Source organism: Cryptomeria japonica, chromosome 6, assembly GCF_030272615.1.
Source record: "Cryptomeria japonica chromosome 6, Sugi_1.0, whole genome shotgun sequence".
NCBI classification, from domain to species: Eukaryota; Viridiplantae; Streptophyta; class Pinopsida; order Cupressales; family Cupressaceae; genus Cryptomeria; species Cryptomeria japonica.
This window is the reverse complement of record NC_081410.1, coordinates 570,331,101-570,345,870: the sequence shown is the minus strand read 5'-3', so window position 1 is coordinate 570,345,870 and position 14,770 is coordinate 570,331,101. Positions and strand designations below refer to the sequence as shown.

The 14,770-nt window shown below is 34.2% G+C and overlaps 1 long non-coding RNA gene and 1 pseudogene across 3 annotated transcripts; one reads left to right on the top strand and one right to left on the bottom strand.

The window, feature by feature from the left end:
- The first annotated feature begins 3,054 nt into the window (after window positions 1–3,054).
- On the top strand, window positions 3,055–12,928 carry LOC131077449 (cytochrome P450 76T24-like; annotated as a pseudogene).
- Window positions 4,090–11,335, bottom strand: LOC131074774 (uncharacterized). 3 transcript variants are annotated; one of them, XR_009358268.1, is made up of 7 exons: window positions 10,956–11,335; window positions 10,372–10,822; window positions 8,531–8,610; window positions 5,573–5,679; window positions 5,214–5,385; window positions 4,775–4,902; window positions 4,090–4,575 (listed from the first exon to the last, which is right to left on the bottom strand). It is a non-coding gene; the product is annotated as an uncharacterized LOC131074774 (long non-coding RNA). The 3 variants fall into 3 exon arrangements; XR_009358270.1 differs by lacking the exon at window positions 5,214–5,385 and having other exon boundaries at window positions 4,098–4,575; XR_009358269.1 differs by lacking the exons at window positions 4,090–4,575; window positions 4,775–4,902 and having other exon boundaries at window positions 5,169–5,385.
- Window positions 12,929–14,770: the final 1,842 nt, after the last annotated feature.

Below are 14,770 nucleotides of genomic sequence, written 5' to 3'. Positions count from 1 at the left end.
AGAAAGAGGGGGGATTGACAAGGAAGAGAAATAAGAGAAAGAAAGAGAGATACAAATCAACTATGCATTAGGAAGATAGATAGAGGGGATAAGGATGGAGTGAGAGAGAAATGTGGAGAGAGAGAGAGAGAGAGAGCGAGAGAGATGGGAAGATATAGATAGATATAGAGGGGGAAAGAGTGGGAGGTAAAGGAGGTGATAGAGACAAGTAATAGAGGGAGAGAGATAGAGATAGTGATAGTGATATCCCTTAGTACCTATCTCTTTTTGTCTCTTTCTCTCTACCTCTCTCACTCTCTTCATCTTTCTATAATTCTCTCTCTTCTCTATTGAATTTATGTGCCAAGCTCCACCAATTAGATGCACAACCATAATGTATAGACCATTTAATTGTACTTTCAGTAGTGCATGCTTCACCACTTCATGCCTTCTTAGCTAAAAACTAACAAGAAAAATCCTTAGTGTGAAATTCATAGCTTGCAAGCATAAAAGTATATTTGATTGCAGATTTGTGGACCAATTAGTATCCAATATAGTGAGAAGGATGTTGACATAGGTTTACACCTAGTAGGATGGCTACATCTTTGATAAATCTTGGACCAATGGTACAATAATTTTAATGAAATATTAAATTATTTGTAATCAACATGTATGTCCCCATATTGATTTCTTAGTCATCTATACACCATCCTTTCATTGCTTTATCCCTTTATCCTTCTGAAGATAGAAGAGATGTGAGGGTTCAAAATAAAAAACATAAAGGTAATAATGTGGAGCTACACTTTTACATTTATCAAAGAAAAGTTTTCATAACCACTTGGAAAGATGGGATTTAGAATTGCATTGTTCTCCAATAATATCAGTTTTTCTCGATGGTAGGATTAAGTTAGAAAGGGGGGTCAATTTTTATAGACTTGAATAGTGAGAGATACAAGAGAGAACAACATAAATAATGGATATAGCGGGGAGGTAGAGAGAGGGGGGGGGGGGAGAGGAGGAGGAACAATCGAACGATTGCATGTGTCCATAGGGAGCTATGCTTAGAGAAATAAGTTATTTGGTTAAGGCCCAATGATTCAAATTTAAGACTTCCTTAATCGACACAAAGAAAAACATAGAAAGAAATGGAGAGATGAAGAAAGAGGCAATGACATATAAAGAGTGTTAGTGAGATCAAGAGGGAGAGAAGGGAAAGATTGATAGAGATGAATACAAAAATAAAGATAGAGTAGTAGGTAGAGATAAGATATATTAAGGGAAAGAGAGAATGTAAAGAGAAACTAGCTTTTGTCAACCATGTTGTGCTAAAAAACCAAACTTGAGATGTGTGTATATAGACACACACACGCCAACCAAAAAAATAGAGTGAGACATAAAGAACAACGAGAGAGGAGAAAGACATGGATATACAAAGAAGGAAGAGGGAGATAAAGACATAGACACTAATTGTTGAGTTGAAATTTCTATAGGAGAGAGAGCCAAGGGAGGAAGCCACTTGAAAATTGCATAGGACATGACACTTTTCATTAATTATGTACTAAGTTATAAAATGTTTGTTGGTTTGACTCTCTTGTGATTGACCCATTATATCTCCTTTCTCGATTCTCTAGTTTACACTTTTTTTCTCATATTTTGGAGTCTTGAATTATATTATGCCATTATTTTCCTTATACCCATACATGCTTTGCTCTAGTTTGACATACAACCTTATGACTATGTGGATACTATTTCAACTATATGTTCTTGAATGTTGATGCATTTTGAGGTTAAGTCCTCCTAAGTTCCATAGAACCTCACACCCTTGTAATAAATTGTGTCTGTTGATAATCAAATTCTAAAATGAATTAACATTGTATTTAATTTTCTATCCAAGGACAATGTTAAATTGAATTTGATCTAATTTATTCTATTATATGTTTATATTATTTACAAATTTTATTTCTAACTGATTTTTATTCTATAATTACAAAATAATATTAAATTAATATCCACGTTATTATGTAATATTAAATAGAATTTAAATAATATTTATTATTGATTAATAATTTAACTATAACATAATTATATAATAACTAATACTTATTTAATGTAAAAATTATTATAAAATATTTAATAAAATTTATATAATATTTATTTCTCAATTAATAATCTAAATATATAATAAATATTATTTTCACAATTATTAAATTAATAATTTAATAAATTATCAAATAATATAAAATAAAATTTAAATAATAATATTTTTATTAGTAATTTTAATTATTAATACATACATGATATATGAATCACTAATTTCTTCCTTTTTAATGTATGCTTTTTTCATATTTATCTTACCTTTCTATAGTATTTTTTTTAAAGTATTAAATTCTCTTACATAATCCATTTTTCAAAATGTTTATAAGATAAAAAACCTACATACAGTTGTGATCAAAACCCAAACGTGCTTCATTTTCCTCTACATAGGTAGATTATACTTTTTATTTTCGCGAGGGTGTGTAATGGATAAACATTGAAAGGTCACCGTTTTCAATAGCGGAAAGATTGTGAACATGTATTCTCACGCGTTTTTTAAAGTGGTGTCAATGGACAATGGACAATGGACAATGGAATCAGAAAAACATCATAGGAGTACCGCACTAAAATATCCAGTGCACAAATCATATTTCCATTGTTGATCGAAAAAATGTATTTCTACTGTGATGATTTGTGTATTGCAATTCAAAAAATTTCGGGTCCGTGATTAGACTAAAGTGATGTCACCAAAATTCTGCTAGGAAATGAAAACAGTCAAAATTCAATCTTTCGGATTATTTACATCATCTTGCACTCTGTCCAGAAGAATCTGCACCATAGATGCGAAACAATCAGCCGGTCCATTGCAGATAAAGAGTCGCCTTCGACAAAAAAATCAAATCAAATCAAATCTACCCTATTACAGAATGAGATCTGAAAACTAATATCAATAATACCTTTCCCTAGTAAAATATTATTAAAAAAAATTATACTTTTTCAAAGTAGTGCCTTCACACAGCCGCCTCAAACATTACTAAACATAGTTAAAGAAACCTAATAAATGGGTACCCTCACAGCACTTGTATCTGGACCTGCCACCGGCGGACCTTGGTTCAGTGTGGGAATCAAACAAAATCTGGATTTTCACGTTCTGCAGTTTGTATGGATACTCCACCGCTTTCATGGTATTCTGTGCTCTTTACCGCTGCTTCACTTTTATTCTTCTTCTGTCTATGGAGAAGACAGAGGAGGACAGGGATTCCTCTGCCTCCTGGACCTCCTGCTTGGCCTCTTGTGGGAAATCTCTTTCAGCTGGGAAAGAGGCCACACGAATCTCTCCATGCCCTCTCTCTCAAATACGGCCCATTGATGACTCTCCACCTGGGCATGAAAACAACAGTAGTCGTCTCCACTCCTGCCATGGCCAACGAGGTTCTCAAAACGCACGACCACATCTTAGCCAGGCGGACGCTGTTAGAATTCGCCAAATCTCTTTCACATCACAAGTCTTCCCTGATTTGGGGCGAATACGGACCTCACTGGCGCAATCTCCGACGCATTTCAACCGTTGAGCTTTTCAGCCCCAAAAGAATGGAAGCTCTGGAACACCTCAGAAGAGATGAGGTATTTCACACAATTAGACTACTTTATGAGGACAAGGGAAAGGTCGTGGATATCGGGCGGACAGTGTTCTGCACGCACTACTACATAGAGAGGGGTTTTAAGACAATATTTGAGATAATTTTTGAGTGAATTGTCTTAACTAGAGACAAAATAAAACTTATGTATCGTCTTAAATATTGTCTCTAAACGAGTGTCTTAAATTATTGTCTTAAAAAATTGTCTTTATAAAGACAATAAAAAACACCAGTATTATTGTCTCTTGAGAGACAGTTGTATTTTTGTCTTTAATCTCACCTATTGTCTTTCTTAAGACGATTAAAATATTCTTATTAGAGAGTACCACTTTTGTCTCTTTAGAGATTATATAAAACAATAAATTTTAAAAATAGCTCACTATTCAGATAAATCAATATTATTAAATATAAAATACAATATCATTGATTAATTCATGTTAGGGCACAATGGAATTGAACCACAATCCTCCTGCTTGTAAAGCAGGTGCTCTTCCATTTGAGCTAGCACCCTTTAAAGAAAAATTTTATCATTCAAAATTTTGGGTATCAAAACACGCTTTGGTTTAGTAGTGAACCACCATCCTCCTGCTTGTAAAGGAGATGCTCTTGCATTTGAACTAGCACCCTTTAAAGAATAATTTTATCATTCAGAATTTTGGGTCTCAAAACACCTTTTGGTTTAGTAGTGAGTTTTAAGTCTAAATAATGCTTGAGAACATGTGACCATTTTGCAATCCATTTTGTGTTTTTGTATTAAACAACTTTGTGTTGCCTTGAAAATAAAATAACTGTGTTTCTTAGACAAAACCTTAGAATATCTAGCCAGCTCTATGCAACACAAAGAGAATGTACAAAAAATTTGAATGATACATTTATGTTTGTGAATTTGCAACTCCATGGTCTAATTCTAATCCTCAGTGTGAACCTGTTCAATGCAAAATAGCCGTAAATCAAGAGTCTACGAATTCAAATAGCCCTCTTGCTGACTAAATTTCATCAAAACACTTAAAATGGATTCTAAAACTAACTCTTTCCAATCTTGGAAGTAATTTATAGCATGATATTGATACAAATGAAGATCCAAATTAAAAAATGTTAAATTTCTGGAATTTTAAATTACCAACCTCCAGATTTATGTTTGAGCTAAACTATAGCAACTTTAGTGACAATATATCTTAACCCTGATGTCAAAATTTTGTCCTTCACAATCATGTCACTTTCACCTCCTTTCAGCTGCCCCTCCCATAGGTTTCTTATGTCCAGTCATGAGATATAGGTTTAGTTAGCTTGATGAGTATATATGTAGAATAGTTTTTCTATCAAAAAAAAGTTCATTATATATAGAAAGAAACCATTAGATGTTATGTATTCAAAAGTAGTATTAGAGGCACATACCAAAATCCCAAGATTATTTTTTATAAAAGAAGCAACTTATACTATCAAAATAAAATGTTCCTAGAAAATAGAACTCTACCTCTAAGAACAAAGAGAATGACAAAGGGCACAAGATGCTCAAAATGAAAATAATTTGATTGTGATATTGCTCTCTAATTAGGAAAATACCTTTTAAGACTCAAGAATACAATAGATGCAAGAGACTCAAATTTAAAGTTGTTCATCTATAGTCAACCCAGTTTTTTTGTCTAGCTCTCTGAAGTCACCCTCAGAATTGCACTACCCTGAACGGTAACAAGACCGTTGTGAAAACTCCTCCATTTTATCCCCATAGATTTCCCTGGTTAGACAACAAAATTTCTGAAAAAAGAATTTTCTTTTTGAAATTCCTATGAAATAATTTTCGGGTTCAATGATTCTCCAAATTGCATTTTGATTCTACTAAAACATAGCATTTATAATGTTTAAAGCATAATTTAGTAATTTTAGAAATTTAAAAATTATGTAGTACACAAAATAATGAGTACCTCTTGTTAATCCTCCAGGTTAAATTACCGCTAATAATATGATGTAATTCTGCATGAGGAGAATAAGACCAGAAATTTGTCTGGCTATGCTGCAATTATCCAAGGCTCTAAAACAACCAAGCAAATTATTAGTCTATTATTTGATAGATTCCCAAATAACACAAAACCATCCATTTTAGTGTTTTTTTTAATTAATACATTAAGACAGGGATCATAAATATAAAAATTATCAATAAATTACAATGCAACAAATCATCGTAAATAACTTGCTATATTACATACAAGAGTAATTTATGATAGCTAAGGAGCAATTTTTTGGTTAAAATCATTAGCGTGGAGGGATGGTCATCAATGAAAATGAAGAACAACTTGTTTCCTCATTAAGGGTTCCAATCCAAAGGCAAATAGAGGTCATAGTGGTAGAGACGATGTGGGCTATGATGCATACAAAGGGAAGGATCACAAATGATAGTATATGGATGTGAAAGAAAGTTAATGGACAACTATGAACCCATATCTACAGGTCACAGTGGTAGAGACAATGTGGGCTATGATGCATACAAAGGGAAGGATCACAAATGATAGTCATATGGATGGGAAAGAAAGTTAATGGACAGCTATGAACCCATATCTACCTTGTCGAGAATACAACACCATTGATGATGACGGTTGACAGTGGAAAAATAAAGACTAATAAAGGGAATAGTAGTGATGCTTCACTATGTATTAGGCCCATGAGATAGTCAACATGCAGGGTTTGATACAGTTTCAAAACAGTCCATGAACATCATACAAGGGTAACATTCTAACAGGCTATAGTGATAAGACTAATTATCATGTGATAACATTTATGAACAACAACATAAGGTTGGAGATCATTATTCTAGGTGACAAATTCATGTTGGATGAGTAGAAGACATCACTATTATGAGGAGAAAAGAGGATAATACTGTCAAGAACAAAACATTGAGAAGCAAATGACAGTTACAAGGGCCTAATAGCAGCAGTGAGTACAATGTCATGATAGAGAAAAAGGAAAAATAGGTCTTAGAGAGCAGAAATACAAATATCTCTTGTTTAGATAGCATCACACAAAATAAAGAAGCCAAAATGCAAAGAATGCATTCAAGGGTTTTGTTAGCAACACTTGAGAAATAACAATCATTAAGGACAACAAATACATAGCACAGAGGTCCTGAATGAAGGGTATGTGAAAGAAAACAAGGTTGGCTTAATCACTGACATAGTTGCAAAATGAGGAGTCATCACAATGATGTGCATGTGTTCAATAGTAATATCTCAAAGATAATGAATAGGGCAGTCCTATGGATATAATACAAAGACTGTAAGCATGCATAAAAGAAGACTCCAGGCCTAAAAAGTCCTATACAAACCCTATGACAATCACACATTGGGGAAAATAGAAAATCACAAGTTTGTAATAAAGGAATAATTCATGAGAGTTGAAAATGTACGAGTCATGATGGACAATATTTTTTATTAGACTCTTATGGCATTTTGGTTCATTGACTTCACTGAAAACACAGTTGGGACGATCCTATTTTTGGGGGTCATATGGGCACATTTTAAAAACCTATTTCTATCCAAAGTAGCCATTAAAATATAGTTTCTAACCCAATTTGAATTTTTCAATTTGTATAACCAACGAAAAAGATGTGGCCAAAATACCCACTAGGTATCACCCAAGAAACTTAGGGACAAGATACGAACAGAGTCAATTTTTGGATGACCAAATTGTTGAACCTCTAAAACCTGTTGCTAAGGCATATTCTCCTATGAATCTAGTTTATAACACAATTTGAATCACCCAATTTTGATATCATATGAGAAAGTTATGCCCAAAATACTGACTGCCTATCGTAAATTTGCACTGCTAAAACTCACATTTCCCTGTTTTTCATTGGCAAATTATACCAATCAATTCTTCTTTTCTTAAAAAACTGTTTCTATTAGAGATAAAAAAATTGAATCTAATTTTATCTCCAATTGGAATTACACCATCCATCATCAAACGAAAAAGATGTGGACAAAGTACCCACTAGGTGTCACACAAGAAACTCAAGGACATAGTAAGAACAGAGTTAGGGCAGTAAATTTTTGGATGACCAAATTGTTGAATATCTAAAACCTGTTTATAAGGAATATTCCCCTATGAACCTAGTTTACAAAACAATTTGAATCACTCAATTCCAATATCGTATGAGAAAGTTATGCCCAAAATACTGACTGCTTATCCTAAATCTGCACTGCTAAAACTCACATTTTCAGGTGGTTCATTGGCACATTCTACCAATCAATTCTTATTTTCTTCAAAACCTGTTTCTATTGGAGATACAATATTGAATATACTTTTATCTCCAATTGGAATCATGTAAATCCATCATCAAACGAAAAAGTTAATACTAAAAATTTTGACTATTTGTCTAGGTGAGAATTTGAAAACTACAGCGAATGCCAAGGACAAAGATCAAATAACCACAAATATAGCAGTGGAAATGCAGTCTCAAAGGGATAGGATGGTTGTCCCAAGCATTCAATGTTGCAGAAAACAATCTCTTTAGTGGTTGTGAGGTGTCACATAGTGAAAAGAGTAGTGTGCAAACAATAGAGTGAAGCCCTGGACAAAGTTTAGAGAAAAATCAACACAAAAGTATCTCATGAGTCTCAAAGCTATATCATGCCATACTATTATAAAATAAAAACGATTATTCATGCTCCATATTGTGTCCTATGTGTCGTAATGTGTTGATTCAATTCTACAATGCATGCACATTTTTCTTGTAGGATGTAATATGGTGTGTGTCTATCTATGAAGTTGGTATTCTGCATCGAATAAAATAGAAATTCACTAAGAAAAGATATATATGAATATTGACAATATACGAAGATTAAATTACTGTTATCTATAGAGAAAAGAAAAAGGATGGTGAAATTTACTTGATCTGCAGTTATCAACAATGATGGTTCTGCATTTATTTCACCATTGTTAAAAGTTGCAAGCTTTGACATAATAGCCTCTGCATGTGGAAGAACCATTGCATCAATATGAGACTGATAAATAAAAGGCATGAAAACTAATAAATAGTATTTTGATCCAAACAAAAATCCCCTGGTTACATTCCACTTTTGGCATGATTTGGTAGAAAAATAAAATAGCAAGAAAAATTAAACCAGAAAATTGTCTATTAAATAATGTTCACATGCCACAACTTAAGGAAAATTAGACCAACTGCAGTAGAGAGTATCATCGGGTTGAAGTATACTAAACTTAAAGGTATTTCCATTGCAATAAATACCAAATGTGGCTCATCACATTGGTTTGAATGCTTGATAAAAAAATGTTCTTGGGTTGTCTACTTGGACAAGGCGTTCTAAGGGCAAATTCCTACAATTAACAGCAAAATACTGGTATTGAATCCATTCTAGCACTATTGGAGTAAAACTGAACAGATTCCTGAATAATGAATTTTAATAATATAATATCAGTATGACAACATCAAATAAGAAAAAAAATTGCAATATATGCATAGTTGAGTTTCATTCCTACACCTTTGAAGTAAATCTGATCCATGAACTTGATACAGTGATCTACATAATTAATATAGTGGGAATCAACAATTACAGTATGTATTCTGAGGGCATATTTCTACAATCTAATAGCAGACAATCATATTCAGAACATTCCAGCATTGTCGGAGTAAGTCTACAAAAAATGCTTGCAATCTAATAAGTAAACATAACTGATATAGAATCAAATAGTGGGAAAATGTGTCGATTGAACAGTTCAAATCCATATTCCTAAATATTTCAAATTATCTCTGATTTATGCTTGATGTGGTGTGGAACTCATACTTGTTGTAGATTAGAACATATATTCAAGTGGCAGATTCCTACAATCTAATAGAAAAATATCAAATTTGCATCTTCTACTCCATGTCTGAATTATGTCTGTGTAGATTCTTATAATCTTTAATAGTAATAAAAAAATATCACTAAGACAACATCACGTAGGTGGAACCTTATGAACAGTTTAGATCTATACTCGCATCTTTAGAGCGAATCTGCTTGATACAGTGAGCAACATCCAAGATACTTCACTAGACTAGGTGTTTCTAAAGGGTACATACCTACAATCTAATAACAAAACATTAGGGCTAGAACCATGTCTGGCATCTCAAGAGCTAATCTACACAGTTTGTTACAATTGAACAACAAAACAAATCACTTAGACAACATCAGACAGAGTGGAAAATATTCTAGGTGGTTCAGATCCAGAACCATATATTTGCAGTTAGTGTCTACCATTTGCTCGATACAGTGAGTCGTATCTGTAATACATAAAGCATCAGCATTAAACTGCGTACTCCGAGGGAGGATTCTTGAATATAATAACAAATTTTGAGGTTCATATTTATCACAGCACGATTAGAATAAATCTGAGAAGATTCCTACAATCTAATAACAAAACATCACCAAGACAGTCCAATAGAGAGGAGGAAAACGACATGGACAGTCCATATCCATTCCCACACCATTTAAGCAAGTCTCTACCATACACATCATACAATAAGCAGTGAGCTTAATACTCTTGAGTATCAGCATTAAACTAGGGCAGATTCTTACTATCTAAGAAAGATATCAAGTTAAGGTCCATGTCGGTATATTTGAACTAAGCTTGCATCGTCTATTTGATACAGTAAACAGTATAATTTCTTTTACACCATGTCGTTAAAATTACTTTTACAGAGGATTGAAACGAAGGAGAGTTTTGAACGTACCTTTTCAATTGATAGCCACTAGGTCGTCGGATCGAATTCCCAAAGAGTATCTCGTTGCACAACATAACCTATCCAAGTATTTTAATTTGCGAATAGCAGAACCAAGGGGACAAGGATCGCCAAACCTAGAAGAGTTTTCCCGTCCAAGGGGTGGAGACGATGGGACAACATTTGAGCCAAGAGCAGAGCTCCCAACACCACAATCTGAAGAGTGTCGTGGCCGATGAGCAGGAGGCAACCCAGCCACCGAAACACCAACCCCATGTCACGTAGCCTGCAAGTAACTCCCAGTGCCAACACTGATGGAAGAAGAGTCCCAAAAACATCGCAAGTTAGGGTTTGCTGACACGGCCACGATTCTTAAGCCCCTCTTTGGCAGAGCGCACTCTCACAGGAGATTCCCGACCGTCCCGCACCGAAAAAACCCCTGAGCGATCTAAATCGCCAACACCTATCAGAGTAAGAGCAGAGGAATTGGCAGCTTTGCAAAACATTTAGGAGCTTTAAGATTCAATTATACTGCAATATTACAATTTTCTCTTTAAAAAACGTCTTAAATTGTCTCAATTACAATCCCCTCTTACCTGTCGAAGGGCTTCTTTCTTCTACTAGAAGCCTTGTTTACAATATGTCATCATTAGGGCAACTATGGTCTAAGAAGATCGAAAACATCTTTGTGGAGTCACAAGAAGTAATTTTACGGGGAAAGGTTGAGCATTTTGGGTATGTCCTGAAGCAAAAGGGCCCTTTTCAAATCGGAATTTGAATATGACAATGAATTCAAATAACCAATTACCAGCTATTACGACTCAGTCGTCCCTGCTCTTTCCCCACATTCATTGAAACAACATCTCTTTAGAGGGAATCTATCAAATGATCCATATAAATGATCTACAGGCACTAAGAAGACACGTTCACGTATTACAGAACCCTACCAAAGAAGATTTTTTTTTAAAATACACGAACTTGCCTGTGTCTTAGCTGGTGATAGTGAGCAGTAGAAGCCGATGGTCAAATATGGGCAGATCAGATTGCAAGAAGTGGGCTGTCCGACTAAGGGCCAAGATGGAAATTGTAGTAGCTATGCGCCCGGTGCCATGCATCCATTGAAAAACCCCTACACATAAAAAACCCTTACATTTTATCCTGTCAGTGAAGCGGATGGGAAAATATGGGCAAAGCCTAATTCTTCCTGCGTTGATAACTGCATGCCGCTGCCGCCGCGGGAGCAGGGAAGAGGGCAGATAATTGAGCGCCAAGAAAAGAGAGGGAAAAAAAATGTTTTATTTTAGAAAAAAGTTAATTTCTATTGTCTTAGTTTGAGACAATTAAATAATTAAAAAAAAAATTAAGAAAAAATTAATATTTTGTCTTAAATTAACGTCTTAAATCCCTCATTTGTGTAGTAGTGACGTCTCTAAATTTGTTAGGCAAAATGATCTTCAGCACAAGCGTCTTCGATGCCCACAATCCAGAGTCTGCGGGATTCAAAAATTCCTTCGGGGAGATGGCGAAGCTCGGTGGAACGCCTAATTTGGCTGACTTTTTTCCGTTTCTGAGATTCCTCGACCCCCAGGGTGTTTCAGGGGAGACGGCCAAGCATTTGAAAGGTGTGTATGATTTTGTGGACTTGTTCATACAGAAAAGGTTCGCCTCTGCTAGCGAAAGTCTTGACCAGAATGACTCCAAGAAGGATTTTCTAGACGTCCTGCTTGATTTCAGAAGCTAAGACTTCACTCTCGTTGATATTCGAGCCCTGATAACCGTAAGTACTAAATAACCCAAATAGGATCTCATAAATTTCTGATATTTTAGCCAGAATGTCTAATTGTGGTATCTTTTTTCAGGATTTGTTTGTTGCTGGTACTGAAACGACCACTACAACAATTGAATGGGTTATGGCAGAATTCATTCGCAATCCACAGAAACTAAACCGAGTTCGACAAGAACTGGGTGAAGTAGTCGGTTCCAACAGAAAAGTGGAAGAATCTGACTTGGATCATTTGCCTTATCTACATGCAGCCGTGAAAGAGATATTCCGATTGCACCCGACGGTTCCTCTGCTGCTCCCCCATAAAGCTGAGAGTTCCTGTATAATTGGGGGTTATCTGATACCCAAAAACAGCCAGGTGATGGTGAACGTGTGGGCCATTGGGATGGACCCTGCAATTTGGAAGCGCCCTTCAGAATTTGTGCCAGAGAGATTTTTGGAGGGTGAGAACAGAAAGATGGATTACAGGGGACAAAACTTTGAGATGATTCCATTTGGGTCGTGAAGAAGAATTTGTCCAGGGCTTCCATTGGCAAGTCGTATGATTAATTTTGTTTTGGCTTCTTTGCTTCATTCCTTTGAGTGGATACTTCCAGATGGGATGAACTCCGAGCAGTTGGACATGGCGGACGAGTTTGGACTTACTTTAAAGAAGGGCGTAGTATTAGATGCAATCCCTGTACCTCGTCTGCCACATCATCTATACTAGTGCCCGGCGATAAGTATTAACCCACGAATAATGTTGATCGTTTTGTTTTGTTCTCTTCAATGGTGTATCTGTTTCAACAGCTGTTACTGTATTAATATGATATATTTTAAAAATATAAGTATTTTAAATGTTAAATATTTATTATTGTCAATACCATGAAGTTATGATTCATTGAAAATTGCATCATCAACTAATTATTATATCATTTATTTTATTCATTGTATTGACAATTCTTAAAATATTTATTATTAAATTATAAATTTTATTTTAATATAAATTTTTATGTCACATGTGTATTTAATTATATATATCATTAATATTATATCAAATAATTATTGGATACTATTTACATATTTTATTGTTTATATTATATTAATAAAATTCAATTTATAAATCTATTTGTTTGTATTACATAATTGAATAATATTTGATTGTTATTGTGGATAAGAGTATTATTTAATATATCTTTAAATAATTTGACATTTAATTTAAATACAAAGAATTAATTTAAATTTTTATTATTATGAACTATAATTTGACATTTTCCAATCTTTTGAGATACATGATCCTTTCGAAATAGGTAAGTCTAACGATAATGGAAGGGAGAAGAGGGAATCACAATTCAAAATGAACTAAAGAAGAATGAAACCCCACAAATGTTAAGGAAAATCTCTATTATAATTGAAAATGTCCAAGGGGTTGAGATTAGTTGGTTAAAGCATTGAGTTCTCAATGTGGAGACCCAAGTTCAACTCCCATGAGGGACACCTTTGTGTAGAATTCTAAGTTGTGACTCTTGGTCTTCCATTGTTGTTTAAAGTGGATTTCTAAGTTGTGACCCTTGGTCTTCCAATTGTTGTTTCTAGTTTGGTGCTCGAAAGGAGCTAGTATTTGTAATAAGTCTTGAAAGAAGAAAATGATTCAAAGCTCATAAATTATAGAGACTTATTTTCCTTCACTTTCTCAGTAGATCAATTTGTTAACTAAGACACCACTAGCGAGATTGTTGACTTGATAAGTGGTCACGTTCTCCTAAGGAAAAAATGTTGAAACACTAAATAAACTATAATGAAGTATATCAAAGGAACATTCATTATCATGCAAATGCCCTATAAGCATATGTAACTCTTTTGTTCTTTAGAAAATGAAATTGTGCTCTAGATAATATTTTTATCCTCTAAAATAAGAATATAAATTAGTGCCATGTTGAATGTCTTTTAATGATAAGTTACACAGAAAATTGTGACATGTAAAAATATAATTTAACTAGAAAAAACAAATAGAAGTTATAAATGGTGGGTTAGATTAATGGAATGTTTCTATATGTAAAGTGACGAAATTTAGGGTTTCCACCACTGGGTATAGTAAAACCACTAATTTTTATTAGGGACGATTTACATTAGGGAAAGATAGGAATTTGATAGATCTAAACTTAATAGATATATATTCTAATTATATTCTAGGGGCTTTAGATGTGCCTCTTCTTCCCCTTTAGTTGAATTTTATATGGATTTGTTGAAGATACTGAAATTTGGGTAAATGTGCATAAATTCAAACAATTATGCATAAATAGTGAGCTACAACTGTCAAACAGAGCCACGAACCTGGATATGAGCAATATATGAGAGTTTGGATTTGTTCCTATAAAGTCAACCTAAATTGTTGGGACCAGAGTGCCAATTACCTTGGTCCTCCGAACTTTTCGCCATCCAAAAGGGAACCTACTCGTCTCTACGGATAATGTTGATCTTGAAAATTGAAGCTATGTACATGTTCCTGCACACAATAAAGAAGGGAAAATGGTTGGGAATAGGGGTTTTCCTAAGTTAAACCCTAGTTTAGTCCTCAAGGCTTTTACGTCAAATTCGACCAAAGAAGATATCTCATGCAAGTTGGAGATACAATCAAGAGGGAAAGCA